Below are 12,500 nucleotides of genomic sequence, written 5' to 3' on the forward strand. Positions count from 1 at the left end.
ATTTCCACAATATTTTTCACTTTATTCTGCTCTCTCACCCAACTTCCCCTCTTCTTGTCTTTCAGCATTATTTCAACCATTGATCTCTCCATTTTCCTCTGTGCATTCCTTGATTTTGTCTCCATTACTTTCATTAGTTTCTAAGTTTCACATCCGTAACTTCTGGCTGCCACTATATATTGATTGTAAAATTTGCGTTTCAAGCATAAGGGTAGAGAGCTTCTCATAGTCTTATATTGACCAAACATTTTCCAACCAATTGTAATACCCCTTTTTTTATATCATGATCGTTAGCCACTTTTACCATACGATCTAAATGATGAAATGATACTCTTCAACCTCCTCAAGACTCAATAACAATTACAATCCCTTCATTTTGAACTCTGTGTTCACTATTACTTTGGCTTTACTTTTATTCATCTTCAAACTTACTTTGACACTTTCCATTTTCGAATCACTGAGCATATCTTGCAAATCTTCGACTCTTTCAGAAATAAGCATAATACCATCCGCAAATCTTAGATGATTAGAATAAATAAACGTTAATCATCAAACCTTTGTCTGTCTAACTCAACCTTCTGAAGATAATTTCCAAGAAAAATGAAAATAGTTTCGGCAAAGTTGTATCGCCATGTCGTACTCTTTTCTCATACTTTATATTTTCTATATCTTTCTGTACTCGCATTGCAGTGGTAACTTTTGCACAAATGTATTCTAGAATTCGTACAGTGTTCATTTGTACCCTACTTGTGTAGCGAGTTTGATATTGCTATTTAATCTACTGAGGCAAAGGCCTCGTAATCTATAAAAGCTGAATAAAAAGGAATATTGTATTCTGTTATTTTCTCGAATAGCTGTTTCATCGTCTGAAAATAATCTAGGGTCGAGTGTCCGTTTCTAAAGTCTACTTGTGCTCTTAGATAGTTACCATCTAAAATTTTACTTACTTAGTCTATTTGTAAGGATCTTGGAAAATAATCTATACACTTCTCATAACAAGGTAACCGGTTGGAAATTATTTAGTTGTTTTTTTCTCTCTCTCTTTTTTAAGTAAAATTATCATAACATTGCACAATTTTCCCAGAATGCTTTCCTGACACAAGCATTGGGAATATTGCTGAGGTAAATTAAGTTTAATTTCTTTTCATATGTTTTTCAGAAGATCTATCGATCCTTCCCGAATGTTTTTCCTCTTTTCATACTTTTTAAATTAAATGCCACTTCTTCCTTTGTAGCTCTTGGCACAGTAAAAACGTCTATGCACGAATTTACTGACTCAACTGTTGTATTTGACAAGTACAGATTGTGGAAAGAGTTTTACTCTTTTTAACATTTGGTCTCTGCATTTAACAATCTCACCATTTCTATTTTCCAAATATATCATTCACTGCTTTCCTAAACCTAGTCTGGGGTCAACATCCTTAATACCTTGACCTTTACGAATAGTTTCCTCTACCTTTTCCATGTCTTTTTTTTTTCTTTTTTTTCTTTTTTTTTTTTGTCTGATCTCTAATTTTCATTAGGTCGCTTGTAACTTTTGAGTATTTGTATTCTCTAACGATTTTTGTACTTACTCTCTCTGCCAATTTCCTAATGATATCCACTAAATTCAAATATTCATCCTCGATGGTGTCCTCCTTATTTCTTAGAGCTTCAAATTCATATCTAATTTCTAACTGAAACTCCCTCTTGTCATTCATGACCTTCGCAAGTCTTATTTTCTTCTTCAAAAATTGTTTATTTCTCTCGGCTCTAAAATCGAACTCAGCTGTTCAACCTATCATCCTATAGTCACTACCTATATTTTCTGTGATGGGGGAAATATCCCCTGTGGTGGGGGAAAGAATACTGCCACCAATTCTTTCCACTTGAATCGTGAGAGACGACTAAAACGGGACTAGGCATCCTTCTCCCTGTAGCCCCAAAGGGGACATTCCTAAAAAAAAATAATAATAATAAAAAAAATAAAAAATAAAGGCAGAAGAGGGTTTTTTAATGTGCGTGGATGTAGTACAGATAAGAATGAAAAAGAAGAGATAGGCAGTATGTTTGTGAGAAGAAAGGTGGACGTGTTGGCTTTGAGTGAAACTAAACTGAGAGGGAGGGGCGAGTGTGAGTTTGGGATGTAGTTGGGAGGTTCTCAGGAGTGTAAAATCCAAATGGGAAAATGTTACTAGTGGAGTTCCCCAGGGGTCGGTTCTGGGTCTCTTATTGTTTATTATGTATATAGATGTCTTGGACAATGGGGTTATTGGTAATGTTAGTAAGTTTACTGATGACACTAAAATATGACGCCAATTCGGGATACTGCAGGAAGATCTTAACAAATTGTTTATATGGTCGATGAGATGGCAAATAGACCTCAATATCTCAAAGTGCAGCGTGTTAAACGTAGGATTACTCAACCAAGAAAACAGATATAGGTTAAATAACACTTTCTTACTGAAAGATGGGTGAGAGACTTAAGAGTGTTAGTGAGTCCTGACCCTAGATTCAGAAAACAGTGCATTAGCGCCAGAAATATATCTAACAAAGCATTAGGCTTCATTGTTAGAATGGTTACGAATAAAAATGCAGAAGTAATTATCAAACTCTATCTGGCGTTAGTTACACCCATCCTTGACTATGCGGTACAGTTTTGGTCTCTGTCCTATAAAATGGATATAAATTCACTAGAATCAGTACAGAGAGAATGACAAAATGATGCATGGGCTCAGAAAATTACCTTACAGTCAGGTTAGGCACTTTTTTACACTCTCTAGAAAGACGCAGAGTGCGGAGTGATCTAATAGAAATGTTCAAGTGGATCAAGGGCTTTAACAAAGGTGGTGATGCAGACAAGGTCATCTTATGCGAACAACAGGGCAGGACTCGCAGTAATGGATTTGAATTAAGATGAAATAGATTTCAGAACGAAATAGGTGAGAACTGGCTAACCAATAGAATGTTCAACGAATAGAATAGACTCGGTAACCATGTTTTGGTGTCATCCGTAAACTTTCTAACGTCACTATTATTCTCATTGTCCAAGTCTTTCATATTTATAGTTATCGCTGTTTTAACATCATTTATTACAATCATGAGAATTGTTGTATGCCGGAGCCCTTTAAGATGCTGGTAGTAAAGGTTAGTCGGGACGACCAAGTAGTAACTACGAAGCCCTGTGAGAGACTGGTAGAAAAGAAGGTAAAAAGAGTGGTAGAGGACGAGTTGTTGCATTATATAGGTAAATTGTTTTTAAATAAGAGCTCAGGAGGTAAAGTGTATTTGAATATTGCTGATATGACATTCTTTTGTAACCTAAGTAAGAATTATGCAGAGACTCGAGATTATTCTAAGTAAATGATATTACTGTACAGACATGAAACAAAGAACTTGATTGGTGAAAGGGTGGAGGAGGATCTTAAATATAAAATTAAATATCATCGGACTAAGGAAATCACTACGTCACTGCAAAGCCCACGAAGTATCTTGTATATGTACTCTCGGGGGATTCCTTTGAAGAATTAACAGAAGAAAGATATATATGAAATATATAAGAATTTTGATTCATCTAAAAGAAGGCTATAACTGGAGGAAGTGAGTCACCATATTCATAAGTGAGGACCACAAGGGCGACAGTATGACAATAGTGACAGTATCCAAAAGCGAGCCCTGGGAAACTCCACAAGTAATACTACTCCCATTTAGATTTTACACCGTTAATCGTGACCCACTGTTTCCTGTCACTAATCTATGCTCTCACCCATGCAAACACATTTCCTATAATGCGATGGGTCTTAATTTTATTTAGTAGTCTCTGGTGGGACACCTTGTTGAACGCTTTGGTATATGACAAGGTATGTAACATCATAGATATTGTTGTTATGTGCCGTTTTGTAGACATTAATGTAAAAAGATTAAGATTAGTTTCACACGACCTACCCTTGATGAACCCGTGCTGTGAGCTACGAATCAGATAATGCCTTTCGCTATTATCCCTTATACTAATTGCTATTGATGATTCCAGTATTTCATCTATAACCGACGTTATACTGGTTGGTCTGTAGCTGTGCGCAGAAGATTTATTACTTTTTTTAAATAGAGGAACAACTCTTGTCTGTCCCCAAGAAATAGGCACAAATCCAGTGTTTACGAGAGTGCTAAAAGACTCCCACCAATCAACGGAAGTATCTAGTAAGTCGGTAGACACTGGAATCGTGTTTATTTCTTGGGGGCAGACAAATGTTGCTCTTATTTTCAAAAAAGGTGATAAATCTTCTATGCACAACTACAGAACAATCAGTTTGACGTCGATTATAGGTAAAATACTAGGATCAATGACACTGGCCTGCGTTTGATTTTTTTTTTTTTTTTTTCAAAGGTCGGTTTTTCAAGTGATTTATAGGTTTTTTGGTGCGCTGAATCCAAAAATGCCATCCGTTTCCTTGGATCAGGTCTAGTTTTTGAGATATGAGAAGTGCGACTTTTGGGCCGTGTATAGTACTAAGTATGGCTGCAGGTATAGCCTATTCTTATTTTTTTATTTTATTTTTTTTTTTTTTGCATAAAAATTATACTGTAGCATGCGTCGAGAACTTGCGTGATTGGAGAAATAAAAAAAGGAAGAGTATGCCATTCGCTGTTCCAATGGTTTGGAGAGAGGGTAAAGATCATGTGTCAGACTGCTCTTTCTGCATGACTAATCTTAAAGGAGTCAACCGCAAGAACAAGCATTGTATTCAGTATCCTAATGTTCCGTCTGCCATACGACCAGTTCCTCATGGTCCAGGCCTGCCCATTCCCGAGCCAGATGTTGCAATGGAATCTAGCTCTGAATCGGAATCTGATAACGCACCAGACAGGGCAGAGGGTGGAGAATACATGCCAGAAGAGAATGACCGGCCAGTGCCTCTAACACAAGCAGATCTCAATGACCTGACACGGGATCTAAACCTATCAAAGGAATCAGCACAGCTTCTGGGTTCTCGTCTTCGTGAGAAAAATTTGCTAGCACCTGAGACAACATTCTTTTGGTACCGAGAGCGTGAAAGAGAATTTAGACAGTTCTTCACAACCCAGAAGGACTTGTCATTAGTTTACTGCAACAATATTGCTGGTTTGATTCAATCAATGGGACTGGACTATGTTGCTACTGAATGGAGACTGTTCATCGACTCTTCCAGCAGAAGTCTCAAGGCAGTCCTCCTTCACAACGGAAATAAATACTCTTCAATTCCAATCGGTCATTCGGTGCAAATGAAAGAAACTCATGACAACATGGATCAGCTACTGTCTGCTCTGAACTACAATGACCATGGTTGGTTGATCTGTGGAGATCTTAAGGTAGTTGGATTGGTTTTGGGACTACAGGGTGGGTACACAAAGTATCCATGCTTTTTGTGTTTGTGGGATAGTCGGGCTGATGATCAACATTTTGTCAGACAAGAATGGCCACCACGACAACGTTTGGAACCTGGTTCACACAATGTTCAGCCTCGTTCTCTTGTTGAACCAAACAAGGTCTTACTCCCACCTTTACATATCAAACTGGGACTGATGAAGAACTTTGTGAAGGCAATGGACAAGGACGGCATGGGATTTACTTTTCTTCAGCAGAAGTTTCCTCGGATCAGTCTAGAAAAGCTTAAGGCTGGCATCTTTGATGGGCCTCAGATAAGGGAACTTATGAAGGACTCAATGTTTGACGATGCACTGAATGCAGCTGAGCTGTCCGTTTGGTGGTCGCTTAAATCAGTGATAAGAAACTTTCTAGGAAATAACCGAAGTGCAGAATACGAGAAAGAAGTCGATGAGCTCTTGAACAGGTATAAAAAATTAGGGGCTCGCATGTCAGTCAAAATGCACTTTCTACGGTCCCACTTGGACTATTTCCCTCAGAACTGTGGTGACTTCAGTGAGGAACAGGGAGAACGTTTCCACCAGGATATTCGTGTCATGGAAGAACGCTACCAAGGCCGGTGGGATGTGAACTTTCTTGCGGACTACTGTTGGTGTTTGGAACGAGACGTGGTGGCTGCCCAACACAGGAGAAAGTCACTGAAAAGGCCCTTCATCCATGATTAGATTTTCTGTAATATATTCTCTTTATCTTCTGAACTATGCAAGAAAAAATTATTTCTTTTGTCAAGAATTTTTTTCCACAATTAAAGGGAATAAATAGCACTAAATGGCGTTTTTTTATTATTTTTACCGCCTCGTATCTCAAAAACGTGACCTGATTGAACAAAATGAGTGTGATGTTTAGATTCTGCATAGCAAATTACCCTAGAATCAGTTATCAGATGCTTTACCTTTGAAACTTCGCAGGCTAGTGTAATAGCTAACAGAATAAGAGCTCACATCAAGAGATATAATTTGATTTGTGACTCACAGCATGGGCTTATCAAGGGTAGGTCATGTGTAACTAATCTTTTATCCTTTTGCACTAGTGTCTACAAGGCGGCAGACAACAATAATAGATACATAAGAACATAAGAATGAAGGAGACTGTAAGAGACCTTAAGATCTGCACTAGGTCGTTCCATGTCCATTACCACCTGTCATCCCTATCCATAGAGTTGTCTAACCGTTTCTTAAAACAACTGATAGTTTCAGCGCTCAGTATATGGTTACTAAATCTGTTCCATTTGTTGACCACCTTATTAGTAAACGAATTCTTGCCTATTTCCTTCTTCAATCTAAATTTATTCAGTTTAAATCCATTACTGCGAGTCCTGCCTGTTATCTTAATATGATGACCTTGTTTGCGTCATCCTTGATAAAGCCTTTGATCCACTTAAACACTTCTATTAGATTACACCGCACTCTGCGTCTTTCTATAAGACGGAGACCAAAACTAGCAATGAAATATAATGCTCTGTTTTCTTTATTCCTGGCGCTAATGCACTGTTTCCTGGATTTAAGGTCAGAACTCACTAGAACTTCCAAGTCTCTCTCACACTCAGTTTTCTCTAAAAACATGTTAACTAAGCTATATCTACTTTTGGGGTTGTGTAGCCCTACGTTAACACGCTGCACTTTGAGATATTGAAGTTCATTTGCCATTTCACCGACCATGTGAACAATTTGTTAAGATCGTTCTACAGAATCTCCTGACCTAATTTACAGTCCTATTTTGGTGTCGTCCGCAAACTTACTAACATCACTATTAATCCCATTGTCTAAGTAGTTTATGTACATAATGAACAAAAAAGGACCCAAAACTGAGCCCTGGAGGACCCCCACTAGAAATATCCCCACACACACACACACAACTGGATTTTACACTATTTAAGATGACACGTTGTTTTTTGTCACTGATCTAAGCTCTAATCCATTCTAACACTTTTCCTCCTATGCCATGGACTTCGATTTTATTTAGTAGTCTCTGGTGGGACACCTTGTTGAACGCTTTGCTAAAGTCATGGTAAATAACAATAGGTTCAAAACCAGTGTCTACCAACCTATCAAATATTTCTGTTAACTGGTGTCAGATTTCTAGGAAAATTTTCGTCTGGGCCCAGGGATTTTGTAGCTTTAAATCTTTCAATCTGCTTGACTACTTCTACCTTAATAATGCTCATATGAGATAGTCTCATTTCTTCATTCCCACTGAAAATGGATCTTAGTCAGGTACCTTATCTGATCTCTCCTTAGTAAACACCAGGAGTAGATATTTGTTAAACGCCTCATTCATTTTTTCCTCCGATTCTATCATAACATTTTCGTCATTTTAAATTGGGCTTATCCTTTCCTTAGTTTTGTTCTGTAGAGATGAAACAAGCCCTTTGGGTTGGATCTCGCTTGTCTGGCAGCTTTTATTTCACAGTTACGTTTCGCTGTGCACGTACTCTTTTTTAACAAAGTTTGCCATATCGTTATATTTGGATCTAAGGTGTATTTCCCCGTTTTTTATTCTTACGTAAAGTCCTCTTTTCATTCCGATCGCATGTTTCAGCCTGTCCGCCATCCATTTGGGAGTATTACTATTCTTCCGTATTGACTTGAGGGGTGTAAATTTATTATGTGCATTTAGGATTAAAACCGTTAGGTTACCAGCAGGGTCCCCCAGGCCTCGGTTTTGGGTCCCTTGTTGTTAATTATGTACATAAACGACTTAGACGATGGAATAAATAGTGATGTTAGTAAGTTTGCGGACGACACTAAAATAGGACGCCTAATTAGGTCAGGAGACGATGCAGAGATTCTGCATGATGATCTTAATAAATTGTTAACATGGTCGGTGAAATGGCAAATGAACTTAAATATCTCTAAGTCTAGCGTGTTAAACGTAGGGCTACACAACCCCGAAAATAGATACATATTAGATAACACGTTTTTAGAAAAATCTGAGTGCGAGGGGTACTTTGGAGTCCTGGTGAGTCCGGACCTTAAAACCAGGAAGCAGTCCATTAGCGCCAGAAATAATGCTAACAGAGCATTAGGTTTCATTGCTAGGACGGTAACGAATAGAAGTGCAGAGGTAATTATTAAACTCTATCTAGCGATAGTTAGACCCATCCTTGATTATGCGGTACAGTTTTGGTCTCCGTCCTACAGAATGGACATAAATTCACTAGAATCAGTACAGAGAAGAATGACCAAAATGATACATGGACTCGGAAATTTGCCTTACGAAGAGAGGCTTAGGCACCTAAACTTACACTCTATAGAAAGACGTAGAGTGCGGGGTGATCTAATAAAATTGATCATGTGGATCAAAGGCTATAACAAGGGTGATGCAAACAAGGTCATCATAATCAAACAACAGGGCAGGACTCGCAGTAATGGGTATAAACTGGACAAATTTAGATTTAAGAAGGAAATAGGCAAGAATTGGTTTACTAATAGGGTGGTCGATGAATGGAATAAACTTAGTAACCATGTAGTAAGCGCTAAAACTACCAGTTGTTTAATAAAAATGATTAGACAACTTTATGGATGGGGATGACAGATGGTGATGGATGCGGAGCTGCCTAGTGTAGGCCTTATGGTCTCTTGCAGTCTCCTTTATTCTTATGTTCTTATGTACTATACATTTCGTCCAAATTGCTGACCTGGCTGTTGACCCCACGCCCGCAAGTGACCAGACCCAAGGTACGCGTACCCTCCGTGACCCGGCCCCTGACCGTACTATGACCTGACCCTGACCGCGCTATAACCGGACCCCTGACCGATATGACGTTATTAACTTTGACTTCAGCAATGCGCTCGAGAGGGTCCCCCACCAAGGATTACTAAATAAAGTCAAAGCCCGTGGTACGAGAGTAAAATTGTTTCAATACATTAGAGCATGGATTATTGACAGAAAATAATGGGTCACCACTAACGGTGTGAAATCCGACCCCTGAACGTGCTATGACCTGACACCTGACCGCGTTATGACCCGACCTCTGACCGATATGATGTTATTAACCTTGACTTCAGCAAAGCGCTCGAATGGGTGCCCCACCAAAGACTACTAAATAAAGTCAAAGCCCGTGGTACGAGAGTAAAATTATTTGAATGCATTAGAGCATGGATTATTCACATGAATCCAAACGAAACGACTTAGTTCACGGACTAGTTGTTCCGCGTGACGTCGTGACGGCACGGTCTTCGTCTTATAAAAAGCAAGCCGTTCAGGCAAGGGTTCGAAACACCTCAAAGTAAACTCCAAATTGAAACCTGTGAAAAGTCTAGGGTAAACTTACTCACTACGGTAGATATAACAAAAAAATAAAAAATAAAAGGTGTATACACAAACTCAAATTTAATGAAACACCAGGGCCTGACGGTTGGCATCCAAGAATCTTAAAAGAAATGAAAAATGAGATTGTTGTTCCATTAGAAATTATTTTCAAGAAATCCATCATATCCGGAGATGCCCCAAGAGAATGGAAGCTAGCTAACGTTACTCCCATATTCAAAAAAGGTGACAAAAAGAAACCAAATAACTATAGGCCTATAAGTTTGACTTCAATCGTAGGAAAATAATGGAAACTATCATCAGAGTTGCTATCGAACATCATTTAGAAAGTAACCGTTTGATAAATGATAGCCAGCATGGTTTCAGACGGAAACGTTCTTGCGTGACTAACTTACTCGAATTCTACAACACAGTTATTTCGAATTACGACAAAAGAAACAATATAGATTTAATATATCTAGACTTTGCAAAAGCTTTTGATACCGTCCCACACGAAAGACTACTTACTAAATTAGCTTCACACGGAATAAGTGGTAGCCTATTAAGTTGGACCAGTAATTGGTTGAATGATCGAAAACAGAGAGTTGTTTTAAATGGAAAAACTTCTAGATGGAAAAATGTTACAAGTGGAATTCCTCAGGGTTTCGTTCTTGGGCCACTTGTATTCATAGTATATATAAATGATATAGACCATGGACTAAAATCTACTGTTTCCAAAGTTGCTGAATGGCAAATGATCACTTAAATCAATTAGATATTCAAGAAGATTTAGATATGTTACAACAATGGTCTGAAAAGTGGCTAATGAAATTTAACACAAATAAGTGCAAGGTAATGCACATAGGTAAAAATAACAGTAAGTACGATTACAAGATATTTGGAAATTCGTTAACAAAAGTGGATAGTGAAAAAGACCTCGGCGTAATTATCAGTAACGATCTCAAATCATCCAAGCAGTGTATTTCAGCCTCTGAAAAAGCAAATAAGATTCTAGGACTGATTGCCCGATCTTTTGATTTCTAAAGTCCATCACTCATTAACAAGCTATATAAATCGTTAGTTCGTCCACATTTGGAAAATGCTGTTTCCGTATGGTCACCGAATCTCATTAAAGACATTGACAAATTGGAAAAAGTACAACGGCGAGCCACAAAACTGATTCCAAATATCAAAAATGAATCATACGAAAATCGACAAAAACATATGAACCTCTCTTCCCTAAAAAAGCGTAGACTCAGAGGTGACTTGATACAGGTCTTTAAAATTCTAAAGGGAATTGACAACATCAAAAGTGACAAATTTTTCACACTGAATGAGAATGAGACAAGAAACAATGGTCTCAAACTGTCCGGAAATGGATTAAATTCGGAAGTAGGTAGAAACAACTTCGCCAACCGTGTAGTTAATGAATGGAATAAACTTCCTGAAGAGACAGTGCAATGTAGTTCAGTTCGAAGCTTTAAGAATCATTTAGATAAACACCTAAGCAAAATGCTGTAATGATTATGATTCATTTCATATGATTTGTTTATGTTTTATTAACATTTGTCTGTTTTGATTCTCATTTATTATTAGTTATATCTCAATTTATTATTATTCACTATTTACCTGTTTGTTTATTATTTAACTATACCTATGCATTTATTTATGTATTTTATTTGTTATTTACATTATTGTAGTTTTTATTTATTAATTCATTATTATGATTTTTTCGCATCCGACCTAGGTATGGACCAAAAGGTCTCCTGTCGGCATGCTCCGCCTTTGTAATCCTTTGTAGAAAAAGAGTTTATTTCCAAATGTCATAATGACACAAACACTTATCGGAAGACTAGCCTGCATAAAGGATTTGATGAAATACAGTGCATACCACGCTTCACGTAAGTGCCCTTGGCGGAACGACTAGTCCTTGAACTAAGTCGTTTCGTTTTGCAGGGTCACGGTGGCGTGACGGAACGGTCTTCGTCTTATAAAAAGCAAGCCGCTCAGGCGAGGATTCGAATCCCTGTAGAAGAGTTTATTTCCAAATTATTCACAATAAAATTAAATATAACACTGCACTGTACAAGTTATACAAATAATGGATAAAAGTTGGATTATGTACCACGTGGATTGTACAAGTAATTATGTGTACAATCTACATGGTATTTGATTTGATTATAATAAGATAAGATATTTTACTGCAGGATATATGTTTACGTATGACCTTTCTGTAAGGAGAACTAAAAATCATTAAAAAGAATCCCAGGTCTAATCGTGATCGAGAATGAAGTGAGGACCCTACACCAGAAGGCACTGAGTAGCGCCACAAAGCCATCACTTTTGCCCTATGCCCTTGGACTGCTGGGACCGGTGACAGTCACTGCTGAAAATCGGAGAGGATTGTAGGATTCGAACCCACAACTAAACGAATGTAAGTCCAGTACATTTACGATTACGCAACCATATAAAATTGGAATCTTTTAAACAGTAGTGGCACCACCTTGCCTCCCCTCTGCCAAAGGATAATGGCTCACTGGTGCTATTACTAGTATAGTAGTTAACAAACTCGTTCTTAGTGTTGTCCATTCGGACCTGACGCCATCCTTGACAGACGCGTAACCTGACTTCATACAATAGTCTGAGCCTTTAAACGTCCCCACTATTTCACTCGACAGAGTATATGAACCCTTCTACCACTGTAATTCTTGGGCAGAGGTTCTCTCGGAGACAATTCTGATTGAAGTCAACTACTCTAATAGCTTAAAATTTTCTAAGATTCAAGTTCATCAATTTTAAAAATATATTTCTGTTCACGTTGTTCACCCTTCAACACCCACAGGAGCATTGT

Source organism: Oratosquilla oratoria, chromosome 20 (genome assembly GCF_046742065.1).
Source record: "Oratosquilla oratoria isolate Oo_2021 chromosome 20, ASM4674206v1, whole genome shotgun sequence".
In the NCBI taxonomy this organism is placed as follows: domain Eukaryota; kingdom Metazoa; phylum Arthropoda; class Malacostraca; order Stomatopoda; family Squillidae; genus Oratosquilla; species Oratosquilla oratoria.